Genomic DNA, 282 nt, shown 5'->3' with positions numbered 1-282 from the left:
GCGCCGCCGCCCACGCTCGCTCCCACAGTCAGACTCTGGGCCGGGACCGCGCGTGACCGGCGCCCTGAGCGAGAGGCACGAGCGCGCACCCGGGCCAGTGAAAGGCTAGGGGATGGACTGTGGCTCCGTCGGCAGCCAGGGGACCCAGCGCCTGCCCGGCCATCGGCGGCTTCTGTTCTTGCCCGCGGGCCTCAGCGGAAGACCGGGAGGCAGCGGAAGACTGGGAGGCAGCGGAACCTCAGCACGCCGCTGCCTCTCTGCGCTCTCCGACGGTCTGGGGGC

Source organism: Colobus angolensis, unplaced genomic scaffold (assembly GCF_000951035.1).
Source record: "Colobus angolensis palliatus isolate OR3802 unplaced genomic scaffold, Cang.pa_1.0 Scaffold6, whole genome shotgun sequence".
Lineage (NCBI taxonomy): Eukaryota > Metazoa > Chordata > Mammalia > Primates > Cercopithecidae > Colobus > Colobus angolensis.
This window is presented reverse-complemented; position numbering follows the sequence as displayed.